General features: G+C 49.9%; 1 protein-coding gene across 1 annotated transcript in view; it reads left to right on the forward strand.

Moving 5' to 3' along the window:
* The first annotated feature begins 410 nt into the window (after positions 1 to 410).
* The window catches only part of PACSIN2 (protein kinase C and casein kinase substrate in neurons 2), a 126,770-nt gene continuing 121,310 nt past the window's right edge, over positions 411 to 5,870 (forward strand). The window contains exon 1 of the transcript XR_002771615.1: positions 411 to 521. The gene's annotated coding sequence lies outside the window, so the exon portion shown is untranslated. The remainder of the gene's footprint in view (positions 522 to 5,870) is intronic.

Here is a 5,870-nt window from a genome sequence, read left to right on the forward strand (position 1 = left end):
TAAAGACTTCCTTCCTCGAACTCTCAGTCAGGTGCGGTGCTGCCCTGCCGTGCTCTCCACTTCTGGGTGCCGACACATCTGGCACAACTCCGCCTCGGAGAGCGAGTTCCACTAGGAACACAGTCTGGAAGCTACTACTCCCTGAGCTTAACCTCTGCCGCCCTCAAGTTCATTAAATAGGCATCCCGCTGATTGACAGGAGTAGCCACCAATGTGCGCCCAGGAGAGTTCTCGTGTGCGCGCTAGGGGGCGTGCCGCCTCTTAGCTTTCCAGGCCCAATCCAGGGCGCCAAAGGGGCTGTGGGGCGGGGCTCAATGTCCGACAGCCAATGGGAAGAGCACAGCGGGCGCGGCGGGGGCGGGGCGGTAGCGGCTGGCGGCAGAAGTGGCCGCTGCGGGTCTGGGCAGAGCTGGGCAGCACGGCCGGAGCGAGAGTGGGATCCGTGGTCGGGGCTGGGGCTGCAGACTCGGTCGCGGCCGGAGCTGGTTGTGCTGCGAGTCCAGAGGCGAGCCGCGGCCGAGGTAAGGGATGCGCCGTGACGGTTGGGGCGCCGCGGGCCGGGCGCTGGGACGCTGGTCGGCGGCTCGGCCCGCGCCCTGTCAGGGCGGCCGCGGCGGGCCCGCTCCGAGCTCCGCGGCCCGCGGGAAGTCTGCCCGGCCGCGCGGCGCGCGGAACTTCCTGTCTCCGTGGGAGGGGGCGTGTGTGCAGGGGCCGAGGAGGGCGTGGAGAGAAGACGTTTTGGGGGGAGCCGGAGGGCGAGTGGGGTCGGCTTGGGGAAGGGGCGGGAGCTGATGAGTTTTCCCAGGTGGGGCCCTGCAGGAGCGAGAAGAGCGGGCGCAGGGCCTCGGGGGGCGTCTTTAGGCAGCTGCGGGCGGGAGGAGGCGGGGCCACCCCTGCTGGGACTGAGGGAAGGCTGGGAACCCAGGGGGTGCAGGGGCTCACCGGGAACGCGCGGAAAGCGAGGGTCTGGGTGAGCCGCCCGGCAGAGAGGTGTGGCTGGGAAGCGCCGGTCAGAGGGCAGGTCTGGGTCTAAGGGTGGCCTGGAGGAGCGGCGCGAGAGCGGGCGGGACACTGGCGGATGCGCTTACTTGGGGCGCTTTGATGACCGTCCTCCATTTCCTTCCTTCCCACCCTCCCTGCCCTTACTGGGAGTGTGTGTGTCTGGGGAGGGTAGGGGGAGCAAAGCCCTTCCTCCCGCAGGTCCTAGGACTGGGAGCCAGGCTGGAGAGACTGGGGTGTTTGTCTTTTTGATCCTTGGAGTTTCCCCGGACTCATTGAATCGGAAATGTGAGCTGCCTCCCTTCTCTGGGGCCTCCAAGCCTGGCGGGGCATCCTGAGAGCTCCTGGACTGGAGAGAGAGTGATGTCTGCCGCTGAATGTTGATTCATCATAAGAGAAGGTCGATTTTCTATTCAGAAGGAGTTGGTCAAGGGAGCAAGCTGTGCTGGCTCCTCAGTGCCCAGACAGCCACAGACTTTAAGGTAGACAAGCCCCTGAGATTCCACTCTCCAGTTGGGTGCCAGAGGGAAGATGGCATTTGGGTGAGGTGTGCACACCATTCCTAGGTGCCTTCTTCTCTCCTTTACCGTAACTGTCTTGTGTTTTTGTGGTGAAGTAAGGTAAGCTACTCAGTCTCCTGGGCTACTCATTACCTGTTTACCAAACACTCCCTCTCTGTTCCGATGAAAATCAAGAGACCAGCTCAAGAATTTAAACCTGAGCTGCAGGGATTGAGCTCACACCTTCTCTCCTCTTCAGTGCCTCCCTCCGAAGTTATTCCACAGTGCTGAAATTTTGTCTCAATTCTCCTAGGATTGCCAGGTTGGAGCCCAGGCAAGGGGACCAACATGTGGGCAGCTGAATGCCAGTCCTCTGCCTTGCCCAAAACATTCTTCCTGCACTTGATTCATGAGCCTGCCTGTGTGCAGCCTCCTCACAGAGGCATTGAATGTGTGCCAGTGTGACTTGGATTTCTCTTGATTTACCTGGAAAACTTTCATCTGTGCACCTTTACACTTAATTCTGGAGTTTGGCAGTCTCCTTGGTGAGGTTAGACTAGTTCAGGTATGAGGCCAATACATTAAAAACTTTTTAGTGGTGTATTTTTCTTTTGATACTGGTCTTGAAACTTTAAAGAAAGTGGTCATTAGGCTGATGATATTTATTACCTGGGAAAGTAATATAACACATCATAGATGAGTGATAAAGATACAAGTTGGCCTCTTTATTCACTTTTTTTGAGAAGAATAACAACTCATTTGAATGGAAATGGTATTCCTGGCTCATACTGTTTTGGAAACTAGAACTTTACTACATTTAATTGCAGATAGATAAGTGGTCATTATATTTAAATAATCCAAAAGTATACATGTGTAGAAAACAATATCTGGTTTCGAACATAGCTTGCTTCAGGTGGATAAAATTGGCTTTCCCCTTGTCCTTGGCACCCAGTCTACATCTCTGAAGGCCAAGCATTTCTGGGATGGGAACAAAAGGGCATCTATCCTTAGCTTTTTGTTTCTTCTCTGTCCTGTTAAAGTCCATGATGACTGGGCAGCACCTGTGGTTCAGTGGGCAGGGGACTGGCTCCATATACCAAGGGTGGTGAGTTCAAACCTGGCCCCGGCCAAACTACAAACAAAAAAATAGCCGGGTGTTGTGGTGGGCACCTGTAGTCCCAGCTACTTGGGAGGCTGAGATAAGAGAATCGCCTAAGCCCAGGAGTTGGAGGTTGCTGTGAGCTGTGATGCCACAGCACTCTACCAAGGGTGACAAAGTGAGACTCTGTCTCTTAAAAAAAGTCCACAATGACTGAGTTAAGAGCATGATGTGGAGGCTTCCTGCTTCTGAAGGGGTCATCAATTGATTCCAGGATGTTATGGAATATCAAAAGGATTGCAGAATTTCTTTAACAGTAATAATGGCCTTATGCTTAGAGATCATAGTAGCATTTATTAAGTGCTCTCTGGCCACTCTCACCTGAACTTCCCAGCTGACTCGGTCCTGCCTTATCTGCCATCAGATTGTAATGGCAGCTTTGTGGAGGTTACTTATGTGGTTAATGACCATGTTCATGTGAGTGATAGTGCTGGCTCAGGTTTTTTCCAATTGGATTGCTTGGAACGGTAGCTATGTACCTGAAGGCAAGCAGCAAGGCCTTAGTTATGAAGTCAGTTTGCATTCCACAGATAGAGTCCTTTCTCCATGGCCACAGCATTGATCCTTCACATATTAGAAAGCACGTCTATCTGTGCCTGAAACTTGACTCTTGATAGGTCTCATTGGTAGGCCCTGGGATGACCATATAGGATTTTCTTCAGATTTTTAGTATTCAGATGATTATATTCTGCTGACTGAGGTGGGGATAGTTTGTTTTTTTTTTTTTTTTTTTGAGACAGACCCTCAAGCTGTCCGCCTGGGTAGAGTGCTGTGGCATCACAGCTCACAGCAACCTCCAACTCCTAGGCTCAAGCGAGTCTCCTGCCTCCGCCTCCCAAGTAGCTGGGATCACAGGCACCTGCCACAATGCCCGGCTATTTTTTTTTTTTTTTTTTTGGTTGCAGCCATCATTGTTGTTTGGCGGGCCTGGGCTGGATTTGAACCCGCCACCTTAGGTGTATGTGACTAGCGCCTTAGCCACTTGAGCAACAGGTGCCAAGCCTTTTTTTTTTTTTTGAGACAGAGTCTCATTATATCGCCTCAGTAGAGTGCTGTGACGTCATAGTCACAGCCCACAGCAACCTCAAACTCTTGGGCTTAAGCAATTCTCTTGCCTCAGCTTCCCAGGTAGCTGGGCCTACAGGCGCCTGCCACAGTGCCTGGCTACGTTTTTTTGTTATTGTTGTTGCAGCTGTCATTATTGCTTTAGCTGGCCTATCAGGTTCAAACCCACCAGCCTCAGTGTATGTGGCTGGCGCCATAACCACTGTGCTATAGACGCCGAGCCCCATGATTGCACCTTTATCTGTTTGCTTAATAAAATCAATAGAGGATCATTTAGTCTTATTTTTGTTGCTTCCTAGAGTAAAGTCTGTTTTATTTAATTTTTTGATACAGAGTTTTACTCTGTCACCTCGGCTAGAATGTAGTGGCATCATCATAGCTCATTGCAACCTCAATTTCTGGGGTCAAGCAGTCAACCTGTCTCAGTCTCCCTGGTAGCTGAGACTATAGGTGTGTGCTGCCACACCTAGCTAATTTTTCCATTTTTTTGTAGAGACATTTTTCTGTGTTGCACGAGCTGGTCTCAAACTTTTGGCCTCAAGTGATTCTCCTACCTCAGCCTCCCAAACTGTGCCAGCCAAAAATCATTTGTGTGTTTCTTGGCTCTAGGCATTACTAGATAGAAATGAGAATATAAAAATAAATAAAATGGTGTCTTAACTACCAGAGATCTCAGCAAGAAGCCTTAAAAAGAATAAATAAAGATAGAAAATTATTGTAACTTTAGAAACTTCCTTGCAGTGGCTTATATAACATAATCTGTGACTATATGAAATTTTTTTTTTTTTTTTTTTGAGACAGAGCCTCAAGCTGTCCCCCTGGGTAGAGTGCCGTGGCATTACAGCTCACAGCAACCTCCAACTCCTGGGCTCAAGCGAGTCTCCTGCCTCCGCCTCCCAAGTAGCTGGGACCACAGGCGCCCGCCACAACGCCCGGCTATTTCTTGGTTGCAGCCGTCATTGTTGTTTGGCGGGTCCGGGCTGGGGATTCGAACCCGCCACCTTAGGTGTACGTGGCTGGCGCCTTAGCCGGTTGAGCCATAGGCGCCGAGCCCATTCCAGAGCACTTTGACCTCTCATTTTTTCCCTTTCTAACATTTCTGAGTGATATGGGTTCTTTTTATGATGAAAAAAGGGGTGTCAGGCTAGGCCACCCTTTGATAGGCTCACACAGCCAGAATCTTGTCCTGAGACTGGAACTGGGGCTCCTGGGCGCCAGCTTGGGGCTTTCCATTAGGTTTTGCTTCCTTGGTGGTTGTCCTTAGGAGTTAGGTTTGGCTGTGTACCTATCCCAGGATGTGTCACTTGCAGAGGAAACTATTTGTTCATCTGTTGAAAGGACTATTTTTCTGTCTGAATTAGGAGGATCACTGAACACCTTTCTGTTTGACTATGAAAAGGTTACTTATTTTGTTTGTGTTATTTTTTTCTAGTCACATTTTTTGTAGGGATAAATTTGTAGGACTTGAATGTAGCCCTTATTTAATATTTTCAATTAAATAGTATATTAAAGTGATTACTTCTACTTGCTTAGCACTTAAGAAAGTAGAGAAATAAATGTTAAGTGAAAATTTCAAAAGTCTGACTAGTCTCATCCAAAGAGATCCTCATAGATGAAATGAGCAGGGCGTCTGGCTGGGTTTGAAAGTTGGGTGTGGATGTGCCAGTGATGCGGACTGTCCAACAGTGGCTTCTTGTGGCCTTCTGGCGAGGTTTCTAACATTTTATGAACTGATTTTTTTTTTTCAGTTTATTAACAGAGTACAAAGTCTCAGCTATATGAAGAGCTCATGTATGTCAAAGAACACTAAAAATTTAAAGCCTCACAGATGTTAGATGGTTTCTTTTTTTTTTTTTTGGCTGGGTCCGGGTTTGAAGCTGTCACCTCCCGTATGTGGGGCCGGCACTTACTCCTCTGAGCCACAGGCGCCGCCCCATTAGATGGTTTCTGATGAAAATAATCATAATAAAGATGTTTTACAGCCAGGTGTGGTGGCTCACGCCTATAATACTAGCACTCTGGAGGGCGAGGTGGGAGGACCACTTGAACTCTGGTGTTCAAGACTAGATTGAGGCTCGGCACCTATAGCTCAACCGGCTAAGGCGCCAGCCACGTACACCTAAGGTGGCGGATTCGAATCCCCAGCC

The sequence above is a fragment of the Otolemur garnettii genome, unplaced genomic scaffold (genome assembly GCF_000181295.1).
Source record: "Otolemur garnettii isolate 467f Iridium unplaced genomic scaffold, OtoGar3 scaffold00007, whole genome shotgun sequence".
Classification (NCBI taxonomy): domain Eukaryota; kingdom Metazoa; phylum Chordata; class Mammalia; order Primates; family Galagidae; genus Otolemur; species Otolemur garnettii.